The sequence below is a fragment of the Marmota marmota genome, unplaced genomic scaffold, assembly GCF_001458135.2.
Source record: "Marmota marmota marmota unplaced genomic scaffold, marMar, whole genome shotgun sequence".
Taxonomy (NCBI): domain Eukaryota; kingdom Metazoa; phylum Chordata; class Mammalia; order Rodentia; family Sciuridae; genus Marmota; species Marmota marmota.
This window is the reverse complement of record NW_025999894.1, coordinates 3,538,710-3,564,133: the sequence shown is the minus strand read 5'-3', so window position 1 is coordinate 3,564,133 and position 25,424 is coordinate 3,538,710. Positions and strand designations below refer to the sequence as shown.

The 25,424-nt window shown below is 39.9% G+C and overlaps 1 protein-coding gene across 3 annotated transcripts in view; it reads right to left on the bottom strand.

Annotated features, from left to right (window-relative positions):
• The window catches only part of Kcnj16 (potassium inwardly rectifying channel subfamily J member 16), a 33,191-nt gene extending 9,785 nt beyond the window's left edge, over positions 1 to 23,406 (bottom strand). Inside the window, exon 1 of one of the 3 annotated variants that reach the window (XM_048795574.1) lies at positions 23,209 to 23,406. The gene's annotated coding sequence lies outside the window, so the exon portion shown is untranslated. Of the gene's footprint in view, positions 1 to 1,470; positions 1,622 to 14,492; positions 15,018 to 23,208 lie in introns of those variants that run through there. The other 2 variants (XM_015503523.2, XM_048795580.1) reach the window with 2 other exon arrangements.
• Between the last annotated feature and the right edge of the window lie 2,018 nt (positions 23,407 to 25,424).

Genomic DNA, 25,424 nt, shown 5'->3' with positions numbered 1-25,424 from the left:
ATATTAATCTCCTTCTACCTCAGGCTGCAGTACAAGCTACATACTATCCCTCTGCAGGAAAGTGGATAAAGGGCAGAAGGGGAGATCAAAGACTTGGATTCTAGTTATGGCTCTAGCAGGTCTAAATAAATACCATTTAAGCCCCATGGTATTTATTTAGAACACGGGAACAGTAGTTGATTTAGCTCAAAATGTTTTTGTGAGGACTGAATGCTATGAGAGTACAATGGCTAGCACCTTGAAGGTGTCTTTTTATAGTCACCCTTTAACCTTTAACATAAATAAACATTTTGCCTCTGATAGCTCCTCATAGTAGGTCCTAATTTAGTCTGAGAGAGAGGAATGTTCAAGCTGTGGTATGAAGAATAAATAAGAATTAACCAACAGAAGAAAAAAAAACTGCTTCCTAGGCAGAGGAGAAAGTATTTTCCAAGGCCCTGTGACTCCGAGATGCATAGGGCATGCTTTCCAAAGAGCTAAATGTGGACAGGAGTGGAAGAAGAGAGAGACAAGGCTAGAAAAAAGGTCACAGCATAAAAGATCTTATAGGTAGCATTAAAGTTTGGGCTCTGTCTCCCAAGAACAATGAATGCTATTGAAATAGGTGTTTTGCATGATAATTTTTGCATTTTGAAAAGATCACAGTAGAAAACTGGCCACAGAGCTCAAAGAGCAGACCAGGGAAGGTAAGCCAGGAAGCCATATCAATGACAGGGTAAGAGATGATTGTGACTGGGATTAATATGATACCCCTAGATGGAGCAGAAGCCATCTCTCACTATAGTGCTTCTCCCCCTGAATCCACAGCAGGGTCACATGGTCCAGGTATGACCAATCAAGATTGTGTCTTAAGAAAAGGTGATAAATGCTCTTATGTCAGGCAACCACAAGGAATCAGGAAGCCGGTGTTGTTATGATGCATATCTAAGTGCCCAGGGGAAAAGACACAAATCATAACTTTTTAGCAGACAGTCCCTGAGATAATGTTTTCTTTTTGCCTTTCCTTTTGCCAAAATTAGGTTCTCTCTCTCTCTCTTTCCATAATTCTTTGGATGCTATAAGTTACCAGATATATTTTCCATGACATTTTCTTCTGCTGTTTTAACTAGTGATAGTTTTGTTGTTTGAACAATAGAAGAAAATCAGTTGAAGATCATTTTAACGTACATTTTAAAAATATCTTCCATATGCAAGTGTACAATCTAATTCATTTCCTGAGTCCTATTATATAAATATCAGCAGGCCCTAATACATTGGGCCACCTTCAGAGTAGTCACCTGGCTGCCCCTCACTCTTGGCAAAGCCATCCCATCTTCAATAGACCACATCTTCAGTGGGCCACAGCAACACCTTCCCAACATGTCTCTCCTTTTTGCCATTGCTGCACTTTATTCTATTTTTAAAACAAAATAAAAACCTGCCCCTCTGTGCTCAAAATCCTCCAAAGTCTTCCCACTGCATCTAAAATACCTTGTGTAATCCGTACTCCTCTGGGTTGTATGTATCTGACCTCTGCCTGTCTGCCTGGAGTACATTCTCCCACTCTCCTCACTGTTTGGTGATGGATAGAGCTCTCCACTGCATCTTCTTTTTCATTGACCCGGGGGTTAGAAAACTGCAACCTGAAGGCCAAATGGGACTTGTAGTGGTTATTTTATAAATAAAGTTTTATTAGAATACCCTCCCATCAAAATTTTTCTATTGTCTGTGGCCATGTGCTGACACTGAAGGATTTCAGGAAATGCCACTCCAAAGTTGTCACTTTAGTATTCTGGAGACTTCAAACTGAGGGAACTTGTGGATGCAGACAGAAGCCCCCTGGGGTCCCCTGTATTTGCTCACAGGTAGATCTTTCAAGAGAAAATCAAATGTCATCAATTCTTTCCCCAGGAGTTTTATCAGTCAGGGAAGATTAACTCATTTCACAAGGAAGAGACTGGAAGTCCACACCACACCCCACCAGCTTTGTCACAGAGGATCGCTTCTTCTCCTAGGGACCTGCTCATCATTCACCCAAGTCATTTCCTCTCCCCTCAGATGCCTTCCACCCTCTCACTCCTCTCCTAGGAGCAAGTGTGTTTGTTTTCACATCTCACTGGTTTTGCGGGTATTTCCCCTTCTTTCCTGTGGTGTCCAGTGCCCATTATACATTTATATTCTTTTGTTTTGAAATAATCTCCCTGCTGTCTGTTTATTTCATAAACTCAATTATTGAAACCTCAGAGGATAAGGGGAAATCCTCTCTCCCTACATCATACATATCTACAAGTAGGGTAGTTGTAACAAAGACCATGTGGTCTACGAATCCTAAAGTATTTACTACCTTAAACATTCTCTGCCTCTTCAGTGGAAAGTTTGACAAACCTGCTCTAACTGCATGATTGATGAATTGATATCTTGCTCCGTGGAATAGATTGTTAGCACTGAGAGAAAAGGTTCACACTTGTCTTACTACTATATCCATGCTATTGATAATGGTAATGTTATGGTAATATAATGTGCAGCATGTAGATGCTTCCTAATCATATTTTGAAGGAATGAAGGAATAAATGGTTGAATAATACAAAGACGATACTAATACTCAAGGGGAATCAGTTCCAGTAAGAGAATCAGCATTCCAAATGCAGCTCTCCCTTCCTTCATTTGTCCTCTTTCCCCACCTGTAGTTGCCAGTATATAGATAGTTCAAAAAAAAAAAAAAACAATTCATACTATCCATTTGGATTTGGCAGCTTTGTAGAGACTGACTCAGTGTGAGAACTGCATCCAACTATGCTGCAGACCTCTCTGGAAATGTGGAATTTAAGAAAATCATAATAATATGTATCCGGCACTACAAAGTGTTTACATTTGTTAAATCTATAACTGAATTATTAGAAATATGACTTCTCAAATACAAATGCATGACATTAAAATTTCATTTAAAAATATTCAAATATATATATATATATATATATATATATATATATNTTTTGCTGTCATATATATATATATATATATATATATACCTAATTTGAACTGTAGGAGATGCACATATTTAATTTGAAATATTTCTAAACATCAGTTACTTATACGTGATAATAGTCTATGAATTTGGTATACCCTCAAATCCAGCAATTCCACTTGAAAAAAAAATATTCTAAGAAAATTACTATGGATGAGTGCAAAGTCTTGGCTACATTGGAAGGCTGTGACAAAATGTAGTTCTCAGCTAACCATCTCAGAAGTATGCTATTGGTTTATAGGCAATGGTATAATGACATAATTACCCTGTAATCATCAAAAGTGAGGAAATGGAAGAATGACAGGAAAAATTTAAAACATTGGTTAGTGCAAATAAAAACATTACTATAAAACAGCTTGAAACTAAAACATTTTAAGTTTAAATATATTTAACCATGGAGAAAATGCAAATGATATACAACAAACTATTAATTGTGGCCCTCTCAGATTGGTGTGGTTATTTTTTCCTCAGTTTTCTTCTATTCACATTTTTGATATATCTAAAATTTTACGATACACATACATGTCTTTTGCAAAAACAAAACCAGGTATTTTCAGTTGATACTCTGAAGCATACTAATTCAGAGGCTGTGTAAAGAGAAAACAAACCAATATCCATCTAAAAGCATTTATTAGACCTTTTAAAAGGCAGCTATAAATAGCCCAGAGAGGCAGACAGTCTTACAGACGTTGAAAGTCAGACATTGATGCTGTAATTTTTGCTGGAACAATTCACAGAAACAAATATAGTGACATTTAATTCATCTAAATAAAACCAGATCTCATTTAAAACAAGGGGGTGGAGGAAAGAGGGAGCCCAGAGATGGATCAGATTTGGGCACTAGAGACCAATTGGAGAAATCATGAAAGCAGTTGGGAGATAATCAGGGATGTTGAATGCCGGCTAGAACTGTTTGGGCATCTTAGGGGTTTCCCCCTCAGGGCCTTCTCTTGTTCCTTCTTCATTCTAAACCATATTAAATGCTAACACTTTCACTTTGGGGCTTGGTACAGCAAAGTCTGTTTTAGGAATCTTATTTTTATCTTAATATTTTAATAACGTTGGAAAGAAAATGTTAAAAATTGTGCTTTCATGCAATTGTAGGACTTTGGTCCTACACTGACAAACTTTTAACACCCAAGGTAAATGGTGCTTTAAATGGATGAACTCTGAGGAGGCAGTTGTGGAATTAGAGTGCAGATGGGCTTAAATAGCTGCCCTAACCTACTTCTAAATAAATACATATTCATACTCTGCTACCTCACATAGATATGCCACAAGCAGTGCTTTAAAAATATCTCCTTCACCCTCCCTAATCTCTACTGTTCCTAATCTGTTAGTCCGGGTGTGGGGTGGGCACCCAGAATTAGCTTTCTTCCCCACCATAGGCAGAACTATCTGTCCTTGAACACACACCCACCACAAGAAGGAAATAATTTGGCCTGAAGATGGTACCAGAAGATCTCAGAAATTACTATCTCTCAAATTAACAAGTGAACTACAACTCTAGACCAAAAACTCATAGAATGTAGCATTTGAATCACCTCTAAAAAAAAAAAAGAAAGAAAACCTGTTCCCTTGATGGTCAGAATCACAATCTCTGGGACAGGAGTTCCCCTGTGTTTCTCCTTTACTGGCAAAGTAATAAAACTTCTTGTTCTGTTTTCTCAATAAATAAATAAATAAAGCATAGCCTTCTAACAACTTCCTTCCAAGTCCTAGGGGAGCACAGGACGCTTGTGGATCTTTGGGCTTCATCCCTATCATCCTGATTTGATGATATCATTTGACTTTTGTGCATCCTCAAGGTGGAGATCTACTACCCTAAAGTTTTAAGGATTCGGGCTGCATTCTGACAGATGTGAGTTTGAGTTCAGATGCTTGCTTGATCACTGGAAACACCCGGCATTTTTGCAAAAGTCATTCAGCCTCTTTGAACTTCTCTTTGCTCGTCTGAAAATGCACATCTATAGATGGCTGTGAGGATAACATGAACCTCCTTCACCGTGCCTGGTGTGTAGTAAAGATACAATCATAGTGCATGTTGATTTGAGTACATTCTCAATCAAATAATAATTGAAAGTGGGGTCATCTTCTGCAGGACTTGGGATGCATTATCAAATCCATACGAAAGAGAGTTAACTATCATTTTTCCCCCACTGTTAATTATAAGGTTAGCAATTTCCCAGACCTTAGTATCTAATTGCCTTGACCTTCATAACCTACGGGAAGCTGCCTAGAAGAACTTCAAGTGCCATGAAGCATAGAAATCAGGTACTGGCCACCCATGTTTATCTCAAGAGTGACAACAGTGCTCTTTGTGGTGGTTCTCAGTGCCAGGTTACCTACCACTGACCTTTATCAACTCCCATACAGTGCCTTTTGGGAGTGGCTTTGTTTGAACAGAACTTGTTCGCTCCAAAACAATTGTGATTTATGGAAAGCATATGTACCGTGACTTTTGACCTTCTCAGAGTTTGGTATTTGTGGCATTTCAACAGACGTCCAAAGCCTAGCTCTCTGTTGCTATTTTCCCATTTGTGAGAGCGGCCTACAAGTTGTCCTCTTTGGCAAAGGACGGAGAGTCTATTTATTAGTCCGTCCCATCTGCCGGGAATCACTGAGCTCACAGATGTGATTTGCTCGCAGACCAGGAACTCCCTGGATAGTGTCTACAACTTCTTTGACCTTTAAATGATTCAGTTTCTGTTTTAAGCTGTCAGAATGAAAACCCAGGACATCTTTATTGGGGAGGAAAATAAAGCAAGTGTTCTCAACTGCTGGCGCCATTCCCATATCCCCTGTGGATACAGACGAATTGAGAAGGCCTTTGAATGCAAGACAAAAGTTTCTCCTAGGAAGACTGCCTCTAAGGCAACACTTACAGCTGAATATTGCCTACCACATGAGATGAGCTGTCTATTACTGTGCACATTCCTGAGACCCCTTGGTAAGGAAGCATTGCCACTTGCTACAGATAATAGGAGATTTAGGGAGGTAATAGGAGTTAGTGTGTTTGATAGACTCTTGAATTTCCATGCATTTAATTTCCTATGCTTTTTTTCTACCAGTTACACTTCTGTTTTCACTATGGTGCTGAAGAAAAAGAGTAAATCATACTGTTCTGATCTGGAAGGTTTGGATTTCATTTTCTATGATAATCTGCACAAACAGAGACAAAACAAGTCAGTGATATCTTTCTTAAAAACAGAAGTGATCCATACCAGCGTTTCTCAGACTTGAGTATTCTTTTTGAGGGGCACTGGGGAATTGAGTTTGGGGATATTTTTCCTTCAATCTCATGTTGAGATATTTAAACCTTCCCAGTAAGAGTCTCTAAAGCACTGGGCACAGTAGATCCTAACTGTAATCCCAGCAAACTCTGGAGGCTGAGGCAGGAGGATCACAAGTTGGAAGCCATCCTCAGCAACTTAAAGAGCCCCTGTCTCGAAATAAAATAACAAAGGCTTGGAGTATAGCTCAGTAGTAATGGCCCCGTGGGTTCAAGCCCCAGTACCAAAATAATAATAATAATTATAGTAATAATAATAATAATAACAATAACAGAAAAACAACCTTAAGAGTTTTTATATCATTTAACCAAATAAGCCAAATGCCTGCAATGATCTAGAAAAGATCATGGAAATGGTTTATGCATATTCTTTCATTCAATCAATAGTTAACTACATCTGAGGTATTTTGAGGATTGTGACTAAGGATTTTGAGGACTATTACTGTCCGTAAGAAGCTCACTCTTTCCAACTTGACCACAGACGCTCTGCCATGGCAGCCCTCTGAGGAGGGTGACCTTTGTGCTAGAATAGTACCAACAGCGATGGATGCTGCTAGATCTAAAGAATGGCAGCCGAGTTTGAGGCCGTTGCCAACATGTAAGAGTCGAAGGTGTTTCCCACCACTCTGCTTTTGTGGTTAATACCTATTTTCTAGGCCAATGAAGGAAATTCAGGCTCATAGATAAGCCATGAAAGATAGTAATGAGAAGTCTAATTGCATTTGGAATAAATCCTAGGCTTCGAAAAAATGTCCCATGAACGTATATCCCAGGTTATTCAAAATAATTTTTTCTTATCTGAATTCAAGCTCCAGATGCAACAGATGCAATCAAAAGAAACATTCTAGGTCATTAAATAAAAGGCAGTTGGGAAACTTAAAATAATTCCTTGGGTTAATTCATCCTGTGGACAATGACCCTAGGAACATCTGAGTAGCATGTGGCTTGAACAAATAGGTATCTCACAAACAATAACAAATTCTCCCTTAGTCAAGAACATACACAGTTAGCTACGGAAAGATGTCTAACATATCTTGAAAATTTAATAATTTTTAGCTACTGATTTTTAGAAGTTTATTCATAGTAATCTTAACTATAAAGCGTGACCTGCTTCGATGATTGAAGAAGGGGAGACAGATATGACACAAATATTTCTCTGCTAATATGCTAATAAAATTATGTCTTGCTTCATGCTAATTGAAATACCATCTTCCACCTGCATGTGGTAGATATTATTTATGAAAGATTAATTCAACAGATGAGATTTGGGAGTATAGTAGGCATTTTAAATATTTATGGAAAGATGATTCTATGAACTAAAGGTTCATTTTCCATTTGTAGAATTTAGGACCAGGCGAAGAAATGTTGGCTCTTTAATTTAGAAGGGTAAACTTCATGAGAATCCAAATTCCCAAATCTCATGTAAATTGCCAATGGAAAGATAGACTGGATGCCCTCATTGAAAAAAAACATTAGAAACCAATCCTCAAAGACAGATTTTCAACCACTTGTGAGTGTTCCTGTGCCAGCTCCCATATACAGAAACACTTTAGAGAAGAGACATAATAGGTTAAGGAAATACTTTCCCTGTTAGTCATTCATATTTGGCTAAATGGCAGCAAAATCTCATGAGAACCAAAGAAGCCCAAGGCCCAGGCCATTACCCTCCAATCCCCTCAGGCTTCCATTTGGTTCTGGAGCTTTGGGTCCAGGCTTGCCCAAGCATGGCAACAGCTTACATGTGCCAGTCACGCAGAGCAGGCCTCTACCTCCTCTCCTGAGCAAGGCCTTTCAGGACTTCTGCTCCCAATGCAACACACTGGGAACTGTGACCTTGCCTGTCTGTGGGCAGACTGCCCCAGTCCTTTTCCTAAGGAGATTTCACTTTCAGTTCAACAGAACAGCACTTATCAAAAATCTGAACTATCTAGGCCTTGACTGCCAGGAAGTCACAAAAGTACAGCCAAGTAGCAATATGGCATGACCGTGAAGGTCCAACCCAAGAGCAGTTGGGGACGCTCTCCAATCTTTCTCTACACATTCCCAGCTTCCACTTTTAGTGACACCTCCCCCTCTGCCCAGCTCCACCTCTTCTTTCAGGAGCTTGGTGCCATATCAATCTCCAATGATCACTAATCGTAACAGCAATCCTGAAAGGCAGGTTTTATCACATCTTTCATGTCTCGCAACTTAACAAGCCAGGTGGCAGAGTATTTCACTTTATGCTCTAAGATTGCAACCCAGGTCCCTGAAACCAGATTGTAAGTGGTGCTTAAAAGTCAATATCACACCTGTGGATGCGCTTATCTTTTGTGTACAAGACTTTCACCAGGTTTCTAAAATCTAGAAGATTATATATTATGCTTCTAACTCCAGATACCAGGTTGTAGGGAGGTATTTCAACATTCTGGGGTGACTCTCCAGCTTTCCTGAGCTGTGTCTTCTTTGTCTACTCATAAATTCAGCCTTTGATATACATGCCAGTGTACACAAGTACAGCTAACTGTCGAGCAGCAAAACCCACCAGATTAAACCATCTAGAATCTGCAATAGCAGCAAAGAAATAAACAGACACGAAAGGGATTCTCTCCATGAGAGCTAACTGGGACCTGCCTTTTCATGGATAATGCTTCCAATCGTGGCATTATATGGCCTGTGGGTGGACCAGTGGGAGGACCTTTTGTCTCTGGATACCCTTTGTAATTATCCCAATAAGCTTTAACACATAGGGGAAAACAATTCAGCAGGTCCTCAGGAAATCAGGAAGAATAAAGCTCCCTCCTGCATGGGTCAAAGTACACAGAATTATCTTGGTATTGATTCCTTCTGCAGTGAGAAGCTTTATGCTTAGGGAAGAATTAGCTGAATCATAAGGACTCAATGCTAGAAAGTAGTGTGTGCGCATGTGCATGTGAGTGTGAATGTGTGTGTGTGTAGGTATGTAAGTCGTGTTCCTGATCAGTGAGTTAAAGGGTCCACATTCCAGTCTCTGCTCTATACATGTCCTTGGTTGTTTGTGCATAGCCCAAGGTCATTTCCTCAGAGGTTTAAAAGAAAGCTAGTTCACTCTTCTCTAGAGCTCTCTCAAACGGCCACCAGCATTTACCTGCTGATTATTGCCACTGTGATGGTAGATATGGGGAGGACGGGGACGATGATGGTGGACAACAAAGAGAAAGAATTTCATGCCCTAACAGGTGAAGGAGGAGCGTCCTTTGTCAGGTAAAATCAGACATGAATGAATACCTGAGTTGGTGTCCTTCCAAAGATAAAAGTATTTCATTTAGATAGAGAAATAAATTTATGGGATAAGAAGAGCCACTTCTAGAGATGTACTGTGCAGCTGAGTGATGATGAAAAAATGTGATTTACTCTTGAAAACTGCTAAGAAGGTAGCTTTTGAGTTTTCTCCTCACACACAAAAAAAGAAAGATGAAAACGTGAGGTAATGCCCTGCCACAGTATATCATATTTCAAACAATAGATTATGCATGATAAATGTATATTTTATGTGTCAATTAAAAATAAATATATAAGTAAAACCTGAAATTCATTCAGAACCTCAAAAAGCACATCTTCCTCCTCATTTCCAAAGATGTGCTACACTGAAAGAGCATCTGTTATAATTACAGGCCATAATTTTCAGGCACTTGGAGTGTCTTCACTTTGGAGGATAGGTTGTCTCCTGACCTTGTAGATGGAAGACAACCCTCACTTTGAGTCTCTCAGTCTGGAAAGACCTCCGCAGCACTGACCAGGATGCTGAAGGGAGGAAAGAGTGTCAGGACTTTGGTTAATCAGTTTAACAGATAAAGGAATAAGGGACAAGAAGGAAGGAGAGATACAGATTTGGGAATTGAGAAGTGAGTACGGCCAGTATGTAGGTAGGTAAACACTGCATCCAAGAGGCTCAGCAAAAAGTTACTGGGCCCCGGGGATGCTGTTGGGGCTCAGGATGCTCAGACCAGGGAAGTATGAGTATCAAACACAGTCCTCAGCCAAGAAGAAGGGATTCCTAAATGCCAGGTACTTAACACCCAGGAATTTGCTTAATTCTCCTCTATTTAGGTGTCAATATTATCCCCATTATATTTACAGTCAAAGAATTGGTGCTTAACTAGTTTGGTAAATTTCCTCAGGGTCACACGGCTTTTTTGCTGTTGTGACTAAAAAACCCAGCAAGAACAATTTTACAGGAGGAAAGTTTATTTGGTGGCTCACGGTTTCAGAGGTCCATTGACAGCTGGCTTCATTCCTTTGGGCCTGAAGTGAGACTGAACATCATGGTGGAAGATTATGGCAGAAGGAAGCAGCTCACAGGATCATTAGGAAGTCCAGAGAGAGACTCCACTGACCAGATGCAAAATATATAACCCAAAGCCATGCCCCCAATGACCCACCTCCTCCAGTCACACTCTACCTGCCTACAGTTACCACTCGGTTAATCCCCACCCAAGGAATAATTCACTCATTGGGTTAAGACTCTCACAACCTGATCATTTCTCCTCTAAGTCTTTTTGCATTGTTTCCACAGGAGCTTTTGGGGGACACCTACATCCAAATCATAACAGGTAATAAATGTTGGGTACAAAAGACTCTGAACAATTCATCTTGTTCCATTACTGAAGTTGGAAACTTTCATCAGGAAAGAAGCTAGTGGAGGCAGAATCAGGGTGAAGGTTGGATTTGACCTCAAGAGACCCTGGGACTGAGTCAAAATTACAGAACAGAACCAGATGCAAGAAATGCTGGCTGAGGCCCCTGAGATGCGTTTTAGACCCACTTACTTAGGACTTGTAAGAGCTTAGGAATGACCCTTCTCAGAACCTGGAGCAGCAAAGATTACATGTGAGATCAAATGCCCTCAGCTCCAGGGACTGGGGAAGCTCACGGTCAGAGAAATCTGGGCAACCCATGGTGCCAAATGTCAATCCATCTGTGCCCAACACAAAAGTCTAGCAAAGACAAACAGAGAAGGAGGGAGCACTGGAAAATGGGGTGAAAAGACATCTTTCCCAGGAAATCAAAGCAAAGGTTCAATGAAAATGGTTTCCCATCCACAGAGAATTTCAAATGAAAGTAATAAAGTTTTGTTTAATTGGAGATATTTCAGATCTGTAGGGTAATGGTTGATTCTGGATCTCTTATTTTTAAGAGAATTCACAGTAATGGTGAAGGAACAAAAGTAGAAGATTATACAATAAAAAGAACAAAAGAAGAAACTATTAAATATACAAACTTATATATTCTAAGCCTTTATTGAGCACCAACTATATTCCTTTTTCTGTGATATAGAGGGGCTGAGATAAATAAAACCTTTTTCTGGTTCTTTTCACAACTTGTTATTCCAAATATATTATTTAGGATTTTTGCAAACCAAATGATGCCTTTACCATAATCATTAAGACCTAAGTTTTGAAATACAGACTTCATGTTTTGAAAAACATGACTTCACTCCAAGTGGCTGACACTCTTGCCTGACAAAATGGGACACCATATATTCACATAATACAGACTGGGCCTTGCTCTGCAATGCCCAGAGGGTGGAACTATGTTCTGCTTACAGAACTTATGAGGATATAGATTTAATATCTGTATCACAAGGATGTTTTTACCATCAGTGTCTCAAACAACAGATCCAAAATATTGAAGACTGAGAACTTTCACCCAGTGAATTTGGATAATAATCAGCTTAAAGGATTTACAGAAGGGTTTTTCAAAATCATCAGGCAGTTGAACTAGATAACGCTGGAGTTCTCCTTTAGCACTGTAAGATGTTAAATGGTTTTATCTTACATTATTTTTCATTAACTAGTACACAGCATTTTCTCCAACATTTTGAGATGAATATCAGTGAAAGTCTAAGATTAAGAGTAAACTGTTTCAGAAAGACTTCATCGTCTCATTAATGTCAAGACATTTGAATCTTCTAATTAAAAAAAAATCTGAATTATGAGACATATCAGCCATGACAACAGGAAAATCGTCCCAATCGATGTTTTGATGCTATGTGGGTTTTGGTTCATTATATTGACTTTTGTAATTTTAGCTAACTCATTTTCATTTTTATTTTGTAATTCTCTGTATAGCTAAAACTAAAAACAAACAAAAAGCACTTTGGATTGGATAGTGGATTTTTCTGATCAACCATTAAAGAAAAGCTGGGGTACATTCCTGGGAAGTCTCCAAGGACCTTAGGTGTTTCCGGACCAGTGACTCTCAGAGTTCCAAGGTTCTACTGATCCCTCTGTGATGCGGGGAGTGTGGCCTCTTGAAGAAGAACCAGATTCAGATTTTGAATATCTGCATCCTGTGAGGCCCTTTTTCTGGTTCTTCTCACAACTTGTTATTCCAAATATATTATTTAGGATTTTTGCAAACCAAATGATGCCTTTACCATAATCATTAAGACCTAATTGGTCTGTGAAATACAGACCAATTTTGAATTTCATCTCCACCATTTATCTATGCAAACTCAGACTCTGAAAAAAAAATGAGGTAATTACGAGAAGTAAATCAGATAGCATTATAAAATGATAGATGTCCTGTCTGTGTCTATAGTTTTCACCTAAAGCTTAAGCACTGGGACAAAGTGGAAACATCTACCTTGGCTGACTTGGAGCAGAGACAGTGACAATGGTGGGTGAGACCACAGAGCACTTTAGCACACTTTAAAGCACATGCTTGGATATAGCAGAATTTAAAAGATCAGAATGTGAAATGACTGATCTGTACTTCTTACATACTGTGTACACATAGCAAAATGTCCTTGGCCTTGACTCTTTTTGATCTCCATGGCCCTTCAAGCCAGCCCATCCTAACATGCCATCATCCCTGACATTGGCTGCAGACACAATACTCATCAGAGGATGAGGCCAGGGATGCCTTATGAATGTCAAAAAGCTAAAAGCTGGTTATTGCTGGCCAGAACACCAGAGCAGAAGCAGAGCTGGGCTGCTGTAAATAGCCAAAACTCCCTTGGATATTGCAACTGTATTCCACCTTCCTCATGACAGAATTGCAATTGGCTTGTATTTTCTTAAACTGGAGAACCAGACCTGTGTTCCTTGGAACTGAGCCATCTGAGATATTACCCTGAGCCTGGCTATTAAACCACTTTTGCTCTCTATCAGAGTCTCCTTCCTCTATAAAAAGGAGCTAATAAAAATGGTCTCCATTGAGTTTGTGCTCCCTGTGTGCCAGGTATCATATCAAAAGAGATTAAATAATATCTAAGAGACTGATTCTATTGAAGGCTGTTGTCAAGGAGGCAGAGAGAAGCTAAGTAACCCGGAAAGGTCACACTGCTCACGAGTGGCCCATTGGGCTCTACCTTTTGCGTTTTCAGAAACTTTCAGAACTGGGGACATTGCTCCTAACTTCCTCTCAAGTTTATTCCAGGGCTCATTGGAAATAAAAGCAGGACATAAAGGGTCTTTTCAAAGGAAATAATCGCAGTTTTTCATAAGTGAGGCATTTAAGGTTAGCCTTGGCCATGCAGTTACATGGAACTTAGAACTTCCAGAGACAAACTGGATTCCCCCCACCTGTGCCACCTCTGGTGAAATGGAAACCTGAAGGCGGCGGCCATGGCCAATGCCATTTGCTCCTAAGCAACAGTCAAAGTTACAAGGTGAGAAGCTTATGGTTTTAATGAAGCTACCTTTCAGCAGGTGTTTTTACCAAGCATCTTTTTGGTATTTCTCTTGGTAGTTTTAGTTATGAAGATGCAATTAATTACAAATCCATGGAAGCTCACTTCACCACACAGTTTTAAATTCTCAATGCCCTTGGTTGTCACTTTGCAGAAATGGAAGAGCGACCCGGGCACGCAAGGAGACAGTTTCCACAGGAGGCTAAGGCTCCACCAAGCCCACACTGCCCTATGTCAGTCAGTCCTTCAGGTCCATCCGGCTAAGTCCTCATCCTTTCATCTCTTTCTCTGAACATTCATTCCCTAAACGGGTCAATCAGTGACACTCTCCTATTTAATCTGTTTGTTTCAGCTCCCTGGAGATGACACAAGAGAAAGAAAAACTTTCCCAGTCTGTGCAGCTATAAAGCATGACTACAGAGTCCAAGGAAGCTCCGAAAACGTGCCTCTTAGCAGCACATCCACAGAAAGACCCAGCTCAAGAGAGCCCGTGAGTAATTAGTTCAGGATGGGCTGCCTTTGTGCTCCTTGCTCAGTCTTACCTTAGCGACAGATAACGAGCTTCGGATCCAAGCCCCGCGTCCTTTTCATCCTGTAAGAGCAGCGCAGCTCAGGGGGCTGGGGTTCTTTTAGTGCCCCCCTCTGAAGCTGTCAGCACCTACCACCATGGAGATGAGAAACCGCACAGGAGAATCTCGCTCTTCTTTGCCTTTCCGGACACATTCACGGACAGACAAAGGCCACTGAGTTCTCGGCTTCACTCCAGTGAATCGACACTTTCTTTAACTGGTTCCCATGCCTACTCACACTAGGTAGGCTTGCCAATGGTGGCTGACGGCAATGAGGATTAGGGAGCACTCTCCTTCCTCCACACCTCTTTGTCTCTTGATCACACCTCTGTGAGCCTGTTCAATAGCAAGAATCTCCCACAAGAATCACCAAGTGACCACAAATCGCCCTTAGACTTTCAAAGACCCAGAAAGCTGGATCTTTTGCAAATACCTCCAGGGCTCAGGTGCTGCTTCCAAACTGTGTTCTTCTTAAGTTTAGGTGCTCTGTTACTGATACAGTAAAGATTTCTCTATGCAAACACACACCCTGTCTGACAATGTAATCTTACCCCGAAGGTAAACAGCATCTTGCCCAACGGTGTTTCATTTGGGTTCCAAGGAAATGTGTGACCCTAGAAAGATCGTCAACCCCCATAGTGATTCCAAGGGCAAAGTTTAGATGTTCTTGAGAAACTGATTTTGCTTTACAGCTTGTTTGCTTACTTCCTCTGAGTTTGAGATGAGAGAGAGAGAATACATTACTCGTCCAATGTCCATTCTTTATGTACTTAGGAGGTCTTGCAGTTTGGAATGAACTAGACATGAAAATGTTGACATTTTTAAGGACCTGGGTGAATGTTGGTGCCATTTACCAAGACAATGGGAAAGGGAGGAATTTGGAGCAGAAGATTCATTAATTGATGTGTTGCAGTAGTACCTTTAGTAGGGCTTCTGAAAACCAAATGAAAACGTTGAGTTGACATCATATTAATCTGGGCTTCAGGGGAGAATCCCAGAATGAAGGTATGTGATTACAAATTTTCAGATATCTGTACGGAATTGGAAACCATGAACATAGAGGAGTTTATACAATAACTAAAGCCTGGAGCAGCCCAGGTTGAGGTTGGAAAGATGAGACTGAGAGGGAGAATCGCTTAGTCAAAGGCAAACGATGAGATGAGACGTGAAATAAAGTGGAGTTGTACCAAAAAAGGAGTAATCACTGGATGTTGGATACTAGGATTAGTAGAAGAGAGAACCAAGACTTGACCATTTGATTTGGCAATGTGATGTTACCGGTGACCTTGATGAAAGATGTCACAACAGAGTTTTGGAAATAAATGACTAATTAGGCCAAGGACAACTGAATAGTATAGAAGAAAGGGGATAGAGCATGCATCCAACATGCAGGGAGTTCTGCTGATACATGAAGTAGAAAACTGACAGAGGAAAAAGATGGGAGGATCCAAGGAGGCTTATTTTTCAGGGAAAGTGTTGCTTGTTTTGAATTAACGTGAGATGTTACAGTGGGTCACACAAGGTGTTGCAAGCTGATTAACTTTTTAATGAAGTAAATGTCCTGAGATTACTCCTGTGTGTTTTTTTTCTATTAAAAATAAGTACTTTGGGTAAACACACAAAGGGATCCCTTTTTAGTCTCCTGGTTTCATTGCAAAATCCTGGGGAAAGAGTAGACACTGTTATTGGAACAACTTCTAATGGTCTTTGTGCATGTGATGCCACTAACCACCAGATTCGAATAATTCTGTGAAGAATGAATAATTCAATTGATGATTCTCTATTTTTCTCTGATTTTTTCCCATACCATGAAAAAATTTCTTCTTAAATAAAACATTGTTTTTTATAATTATAGAAAACAATGAACTATAGAAAGTATACACCCTATAATAACTTTTCAGGAAATATTAATTAAAATATTTAATTAATATTTTATAATATTTAATTAATTAAAACATTTTTTAAATAATTATGATATTAATCCAGTAACTAATCATAGCTTATCACTAAGCTACTAGTTCACCAAGAACATTGTTTGATGTATAACTTATGCCCAATACCTATTTCTTGGAAAGAAAAATATATGAATGAGTGAGTGAATAGCATATCACTAAAGAGATCATTATCTATAAATATTTACCTTAAAAGTGCTATTCATATTAGGAATAGTTTACAGGCCTAAGTCCTTCATAAATCACAACAGAAAAATGAAACACAAAACAGATAAATTGAGTCTATTTAATATAATAGATGGGCATAAATAATAGATGGTAGGTGATATGATTGTGTATGCATAAAGCTTTCAGACAGCTTTGAGAGCACTGTTTAAAGGGGCAGAAGCTGCCCTCCACAGAATCCATTTAAATGCACAGTATGTTAGACCTGTGCTTGCTGACCTTGGCATTTGGACCAGATAATTCTTGGTTGTGTGAAGATGTCTTGTGCTTGCAGGATATTTGGCAGCCTTCCCATGTGATGTGAGTGGAACCCCCACCTGTCCCCAGCAGTGACAGCCCAAACTAGGATCAGACATTGCCAAATATCCCCTGGTATGCAAAGTGGCCCCAGCTTAAGAATCACTATTCTGGTAGGCGAGTTTTATTCTTGTTGAGTGGTATCTAGACTAGAATATGGATTCTCAAAATGTACAAATGCAATTTCTTTCATAAAATACAATACTAAATAATTGGATTACTTGAATTATTCTTATTATTTAGAATTTGGATTCTCTAAAAAGAGGGTGTGTGTGTAAAATGCATGCCATGCTTGTGACATTGACTTTGCTGGGGATCTGTGGCTTCACTTATGAAGATCTATGCTTATGAGTAGAAGCCAGGTTCTGGGGAAAGAGGGAGAGTCAAAGCACATTTCCATGGAGGGAGTAGTGCAGACATTGTTTTTCCTGAGAATCCCATTAAATGTGTGGGATTAAATTGTCCTCATGTTGTCTTTAAAGTGTCCAGAGGTAGAGTGGTTTAGAGAGATGAGATAGGGTGTCACAGGGTCAGTTTGAACCCTGTCACTAGCCATTTTATTTAGTCATCTATGCCTCCATCCCCTAACCTGTAAAAGGGAAATAATAAAAATATCTATTTCATAGAGCTCTTAGCAGAAATATATTTGTAAAGCACTTAAAACAGCAGGAGGCCAAAATAAATGCCATCTATGTATTTGTAGAATAAGTCCTAGTGGGAGAACATAAAGAGAGATGCCTGCTGGATGGTGGATGAGGATAAAGGTTCTGAGAAGATGAAATGTAGGTGTCAGAGGAACAGGACCTAGACAAGCTCAGCAGATGCGGTGTATGCTTATCAGTAGATGGACGTTAGGGCTTCCTGTTTTTCTGTCTGTCTGGCTACCTTGGAATACAGAGGAAGCTTTTGAAGTCCTCACTAGTAAACAGTGTGTTCCTCCTGGAAGTCTCCTCCACTACTTAAGATCCTAAAGTTATTAGAATCTTTCTGACATCTCTTCCTTTCTTTGGCCAAACTGTGATAAAGTAGATTATCCTAACAGATTTCAAAATCCAAAGCCATAAATAGATTGATAGTGAGTGAGTTCTTCTCAAGTTAATGAAAATCATTTAATTTTGGAACAGAACAGTGAAGCATTATAGAAGTTTCTGTTTGAATTTTTTTTCTTCTGAATTTGAATGAATTATGTTTTCAGCTGCTTGTTGTACCTACTCTACAACATGCACACTGCCAGGCAAGTCCTTCTGAGAATTGCAAAAGGGACTGAATCAAATAGTGTTATGAGAAGATTCAACAGTGATCTGAATCAGCAGAGGGAAGTATACGGCAAGAGCGACTGTCTAATGCTCTCTCTAGCAGCATCCCTTCCAATGGCTCTCAGCTCTTTCCTGTCATTCTGCTTCATCATGAACCAGGACCTTAATGATCCCCATGCAATCTGTTCCTACTTTAGGATAACTCCACATAACCACAGAGGAAGTCTTTTCCTCAACTTAGATAAAAATGTGTCTGTAGGTTTCACAAGACTTTTCCATACTCAAGCTGTGCCCTGAAGCTCCGTAAAACAAGTCTCATCCCACTCCCAACAGCCATTTCTTCAGACAAAGAGAGGTGTGCTCAGTTGCCTTCTAACTTAGTCTTCACTTCTGCTGCTGAAAACTCCCCAAAGGCTGCAATTATTTCCAGTAACATAACAATCATTTAATCTGTCACTGTTGATAGTGAAAAGAGCAGGGCAAATGTAATAATTCTGAGTTAACAGGACCATACTACTAACCAGGACTGCTGGACACTTGGTCAACTTATTCGTCAACAGTGGCCTGCTGATAACAACTCTGTTAGAAAGATATAAATGTCTGATTTGTAGAACCCCAATTCCTGTGGCGTCTGTTCCAATCATGGCTATTTCAAGCCACTGACGTGAGGTATCAGTATGGTAAGAGTTGAGAGGTGTGCTCAGTTGGACCTTGTGAGCTGGTGCAAAGCAATGTTGGCACAGTGTTGTATTAAAAATCATGCCTTAGAGTTTGCTCAACGTTCTGGTGGTTTCCTAAATGCCTCTTTTAAGATGCAATATCTCTTAATTTATAATTAGAGGAGTGCTGCTTGACCAGTCCAGAGACACCCCAGGTTCCACTCAAAATTCTACTTCAAAGTTACTCTGAATGTAGTAAATCTGTAAGTATACAAAATAACAAGGAAGCCTCTCACTTCTAATATTTGGGTCAGAAAAAAATAAATTGTCCTTTGGTGTCAGTGCTAGAAATAAAATTGGGTGGTCAATACATCATTGTACATTCCCTTAAAATTATGTTTGGAAGCAACCACTGATTCATTATTGAAACTTTTGGTATAGAAGAAAAAAAGAAACTGCATTTAAATTGCTGACTTATTAAGAGTGATGCTGCAAAATGATTTATTTTAAAGTCTTAAAATGCTTTCATATAATCCGTAAGCACTTAAGCCCTTATCATGAATTGCAGAAACTCTAAAAATATTTAACTTAAAACTCAACTAATGAGTAAGCCTCTTTTCATTCTAGCCTTTTCTATTCTCTGGGAGCCTCCTAGTTTCTTAGAAGCGTTGGACATGTTTGTTTTTGTCCGCCAGCGAATCCGCTCTACAGTAGTTACTTGCTGAGTCACATTTTCCCCAAGGGTACAATTTACACCCTTGCTCTATTCCTGCTGAATGAAACTGGTGGAGGCCAATTGTGATACCACTGAAAACGAGTTAGCAGGAAAAATCGAAATGCATACTTGGCTCTATCTTGGGTTTCAGAGGGGGAGACTAGGAGACAGAGCTAGCAGAGAACAACAAAATCATCATCGCAAAACATGTGGATTATTCTGAGGGACTGTGAAAGAGGCTTTGCCCAGGAGACTCACACCATCTGATTAGCATGAACCTACAGCATTCAAGATGGGCATTGAGGAATCGGGTTCTGCTAGTGAGAATGAATTGGCCAGAGGAAAGACAGGGAGGGTGTTAAGGAGGTAAAGGACAGGAACGAACTCAAGAGATACATGGCATGGGAGTCAGAATCTGCAATAATCTGCAATCCATTTGGGAAGAAAGGCGTAAGGAAAGGAGATGGCAGAGCTGAGTGGAGAAAATGGGGAAAGACTGGGATGAGATGGAAAAAAGTCAAAGATGATTTCAAGACAAGGATGGGTATGGATGCCATCGGGTCTGTAGGTCAAAGGGCAAGACGTTTCAGAAGTCAATTTGCTGTTATGTAGAAAGGGTAATGGGGAGAAGAGACAGGAGTAGAAACTTAAAGAGAATGGAAAATATTTGAAACAGTCACTGTCGGGACGTAGGAAAAAAAAAATGTTTCCATGGGGGCTCGTGCTTAGGAACAGTTCCTAAGAGCCTAATGCAATAAGTGTATGTTGAGAAATCGTCCCAGGTGTTCCCTTCTCCATTATTATCTGCTGCTGTCCTTTCTGTTGGAGACCCACCAGGCAAAATAAACACTTTTTGATTTAAGAATGTTAACAAGGTAACTTATTCCATTCTTGGTTTCCAGTTTGACCACTAAATGGCCTTCATGACAAAAACAGTGAAATTCCCTCAAGACATTTGTTCCAGCAACATTTTCTGGAGACCTCCCGGTGCAGATCTCTGACATCAGTGAGGAGACAGGAGCACACTGGCTGTGCCACCCCGGCAGCGCTTTGTGGGGAGATCCGTAATTTAGTCAAAGGAAAGAATCCCCCACGCCCCCACCCACCCCAGTGAGCTCACGTCTCCAGTGGCTAACTCTGTATCTGTGATCACATCAACGGAAGTCTACCCAAAAACACCCAGGAATTTTTCCTTTATTTTATTCAGAAATTAAATGTGCACACATCACATCTACCCAATAAATATTTCACCATGTCTGATGGTCTCTTTAATTCTAGTGGGATCGCCAAGAAAAGAGGGAGCATTAAATATATTAGGACACGCTGCTACCTCTTGGCTCGGCTGAGTCTCCTATCTTTCCATGCTTCTAGAGTATTGTATTTTAAATATAGATTTGTCTACCCTCCAAAAAGTAAAATCCATGTCTGAAAACCTTGACCACCTTACCAGCTGTAACCTGCTCAACCAAGAAAGCTGAAGTCAAAACAGTCCTGATTGTCTGATACCAAACCCTGTGAGTTCTGAGAGGTTTGATTTACAGCCCAGTGGATGGTTGCCAGCCCCTGAATTATGCAGATAGAACCTAAATTTCCCTTGTCACTTAATGCACATAGTTTCTTTTAGCTTATCTGATACCTAATAACATCTGAAAAAATTATCAAGTTACCAGCAATCTCCAAATCTTGGCTCTGAATGCTATGTTGTCACAGCAAATGTACAAAAGATTTTTCATTTAAGAAGGTAAACACTGATTTTGATGTAATAATAATAGTAGGTATTAGTCACTGAGAAACTAGTACACATTAGAACTTCGGTAATTGGTTTACAGGAATTATCTGTTTTAGTTCTTAAACAATCTATAAGGTATTAACCCCATCATCGCAATTCAGGAGAGGAGCACCAGGAATTGAAGCCAGGGGTGCTTAACCACTGAGCCACATCCCCAGCTCTTTTTTTTTTTTGATTTTTAAATTTTGAGATAGGGTCTTGCCAAGTTCCTTGGGGCCTCACTAAGGCAGATAATAATGGAGAAGGGAACACCTGGGACGATTTCTCAACATACACTTATTTCATATGAATTTGAGATCCTCCTGCCTCAGCCTCTCCCGAACTGCTGGGATTATAGATATGTGCCAACACACCTGGCCCATCATAGCAATTTTTAAACAAGCAAAATAATAATTAAACATGTTAATATGCTATTAAAAAGTCACATAATGAATAAAAGTTATTGGCAGGATTTGAATAGAAACCATGTAACATCAGAGAACACACAATTCTCAGTAGAGGTGAAACCGACCTTAAAGAAACAGAGTCACTTTAATCTATCTACAGACAAATGTCATGTTACTTCTGATAGATCCACAAAGAGAATAGCTACCTATATCAGAGTCATATCAATACAATTCTTGCTGGAACGACCTGGAAAGAGGACTGAGTAATATAAACATCAAATCATCAGAAACCTGAGCTAGTTCAAAGAATCTTGACGCTAGTTTGAACCAGTTACAGCCATTTTTCTGGCTTTGCAAATCATAGTTGCCACAGGCGATATTCGGTGGGTCTTGGTGAGTTTCTTCCTCTGGCAGGGCTACTCTTGCCATTTAATGGCATCTGTATAGAGAACATAATAAAGTCTTTGAGGAGAAGCAAAAACACCACATAAATGAAAAACAGAGAGCTTATTAATTCAGACCTCAATTCAGCCAGGGAGCCAGGTAAGTTACTTTCATTTGTCAGAAACTGGAAGGCAGGCAGAGGAGTGGAAACAACTTTACAGAGGCCAACCGGGAGCATGCAGGTGTGCTCTGATCAGAAGTGGCTGATGTGGGCAGCTGGAGTTGGGCTGACCAGAAGCAGAGCCTCTTATGTGTTGGGTTCAGAGAGCATGATTTCTTTGTCTGGTGGGTTCAGAGTTCGAAGTTGGGACCAAAATGAGGAAGCTAACAATCACTGACCAAGTTCTGACCACTTGAGGCTGAGTGCTACCAAGGTTGTAGTTGGACTTCTCAGGAGATTGCTGCAGAGTTTATGCATCCATTTGTACACTCAGCTTCTTCAAGAAACAGCACAGTATGGTGCTTAATAGAGTTTAACAGACTCATTACACAAATACATTTTCTGTACTGTAATTTCCTTCCCAAAGACTTATAAATCGAGTTATTTTGTGAATAAAGCAAACATACAAAAATGCAGAAATTATTTAGAAGCTTCCATAAGATGAGTCAAAAATACATTAAAAAATGCTTATTTTCAAGGCCTCTTACCTTTTTCAGAAATTTAATGACCAGCCAATATGTTAAAGCTTGATAAATTTAATTATAATTTAGTCTTTCTGCTCTTTACGAAATCGATTGTAAAAAAGTACTCAATGCTGCCAATTTGTCCCAGAGGGACACGTTCTCTGGTTCTGCAATAAAGAATCTGAAGAACAGCAGTCCCTGCCATTTCCCAGGACTACCAACCCCAGCACAGCAAATGTAAGCACGGCTTGCCCACTGTGCATTGACTTCCAAATGTGACTCTATGTCACTGTCTAAAATTGTTTTGTACCAGTGCAGGATAGTGGTATAATGAATACCAACCTCCTCGAATGTACCAACTCAAACTCATTTTGAGCTCAAAAGTTCGGTAAATGTATGTTGCCATTTCTCTCATTTTTCCTGGTGGCTGTATTTCTCCAGCTTCTTTCTTCGTTGACTCAGAAGTAGGTGCAATGGATGTTGGTGATCATTTAAATATTTCACCAGTCCATCCCTGCAATATGAAAAGCATCCCTATAAATACATAGGTCCACTCATTCTTAGCAGCTCAGGGTCTTTCAACTTCCTCAACTTTCTCAAATGGATAAATGTAACACTGAGCGATTATCTTTCAACAGGAAGATACTTTCTCTTAGAGACAGATTTTATTGGTAGTTGCACCTTCCCAACTTCCCCACCCTGCACTGCCTGAAAATATTTCTCTTGCTACCATGAAAATGAGGACCAAAGCACAGTCTAGGCCAAGAGATTTGAGTCAGTAGTTCCATTTAGACGCTCCTTGAAGGTTACTTTTATTTTCACTTTGTTTTTTTCCAAAGTCTTAAGTAAATGCAAATGTTACTATTGTTATTTCTCTTTAGGCTTGAAAGTCTGGAAAATATAGAGGAAGCTTCAGAACCCGAGAGCTGTCTGGGGCGCAAGAAAAAGTTATGGAAGAAAATCTGAGTCATGAGCTTGTGCGTCAATACCCAGATCCCAATTTTCTCCCTCTTTATAGGATAACTATTTTGGAGAATGCTTCATGTCTCCTACCTTTCCCCCATCCACGGGTCATGGTTCCTTTTATTTCCCCTTTTTATTTGATCTTCTCCTTCCTCTTTTTGAAAGGTGTTGTCCCATTTAATTACCCCTACTAAGATGGCTTGCTGACACCTAATCAACTTCCACTAGTTACAGAAATCACAGAAGCACAGTCCAAAAGACACATCTTAAAAAGGATGAAAGATCCAAACAGTAAGCAGAAAAATAAGTGCTTGTGTCCAGGATTATATAACCACTTTAGGATGGCTGAAATAAACTTAAAGTTCAACCATATTTTTTTTAAGATATTTTGTAAGACAATGAAAGTAAATTCTTCCTTCATTTTGCTGCATTTCTCGACTCTTTTCCAAGGATATTGTGGAGTCTCTCTTGGCTCTCCCCATCTATGATGGGATGGATAGGGGTTCCCCTAACTTCTCGTACCCTGTGAATATGACCTTATTTGGGGAAAAAAATGTCTGTAGATGTGACTGAAGGAAATTGAAGTCATTATAGTGGGCCCCAATCCAAGGTGACTGAGATCCTCAAAAAAATAGGAGGAAATCTGGACCTAGATGCATACACTGGAATAAAGGTCAAATAAAGATGGAGGCAGAGCATGGAGAGCCGCTTCCAGAAGGCGAGGAACACAGGGACCAGATGAAACAGGGAAAGGCAAGAAAACTTTCTTCCCAGTGGAAGCCACTGTCCTGTGGCTTGATCCAAATATCCAGCCTCCTGAGCAGTCAGAATACATTTCTGTTAGCCAGGTGCCGCTATGGTGCACGCCTGTAGTCCCAGCAACTTGAGAGGCTGAGGCACAAGGACTGCAAGTTTGAGGCCAGCCTCAGAACCCTTGCAAGACTCTCACTAATATAGCAAGACCCTGTCTCAAAATAAAATATAAAGAGGGCTAGGGATGTGGCTCAGTGGTTTAGCACCCATGAGTTCAATCCCTGGTACCAAAAAAAAAGAAAAGAAGAAATTTCTGCTGTTTTAAGCTACTGAGTTTTTGGTACTTTGTCACAGCAGGAAAATAATATAACATTCATACTTGCATCTTAGAGGTTAATTTACATCTTATAGATTTTATTTCCTCTACTTCTTCCTTTCTGAAGGAATGTTTTTTACTAGCTTTTCACCTTTACAAATTGATGGAGGTGATGGCTAAAATTCTGTGTCAGTCTGATTGGACTAAGAGGTGCCCAGCCAGTAAAACCCAATTTCTGGGTTTGTCTGTCAGTGAGTTTCTGGAAGAGATTAGCGTTTGGATCAGTGGACTGAGTAAAGAAAGTCCCTTTAGCAATGTGGGTAGATATCATCCAAACTGTTAAGAGCCCAGATAGAAAAAAAAGCCACGGATGAAGGGAGGACTTACTCTTCCTTCTGGAGCTGGGACATCCATCACTCCCGGCCAGACATCAGAGGTTCTGGCTTTTAGGTCTTCAGACTCAGTCTAAGCCACATCATCAGGTCCTCTGGTCCTCAAGCTTGGGAGCCACCTGAATCACACATAT